The sequence below is a fragment of the Eulemur rufifrons genome, chromosome 6 (assembly GCF_041146395.1).
Source record: "Eulemur rufifrons isolate Redbay chromosome 6, OSU_ERuf_1, whole genome shotgun sequence".
Lineage (NCBI taxonomy): Eukaryota > Metazoa > Chordata > Mammalia > Primates > Lemuridae > Eulemur > Eulemur rufifrons.
This window is the reverse complement of record NC_090988.1, coordinates 52,563,972-52,564,286: the sequence shown is the minus strand read 5'-3', so window position 1 is coordinate 52,564,286 and position 315 is coordinate 52,563,972. Positions and strand designations below refer to the sequence as shown.

Sequence of the window (315 nt, the reverse complement as noted above, 5' to 3'; positions counted from 1 at the left end):
CTAGATCACTTGGCCCTTTCTCTTTCTATCTACTTCCAGTTCAAAATGCTTGCATCTCTTAATAGCCAGCATTATCTTACATCTACAGTTGGGCTCAATGCACTGAAGCCTCAGCACAATCTTCTTTGTAGTTTTAGACTTTTTCTGGAAAATTGGTTTAGTCTGCCTATCACAGCCACTCTACTTCCTGTCATAACACTGCTTTCCGTGAGCACACAGAGAATCCTTACTCTCCTTGTACTATGTCACTTTGTGGGGTTGGTGACTGGCACATTTCTTACAGAAAGTCTGGAGGATTTGAGGAACATTCACCAT

General features: G+C 41.9%; 1 pseudogene; it reads right to left on the bottom strand.

Moving 5' to 3' along the window:
* Positions 1-315, bottom strand: LOC138384006 (large ribosomal subunit protein eL42-like; annotated as a pseudogene).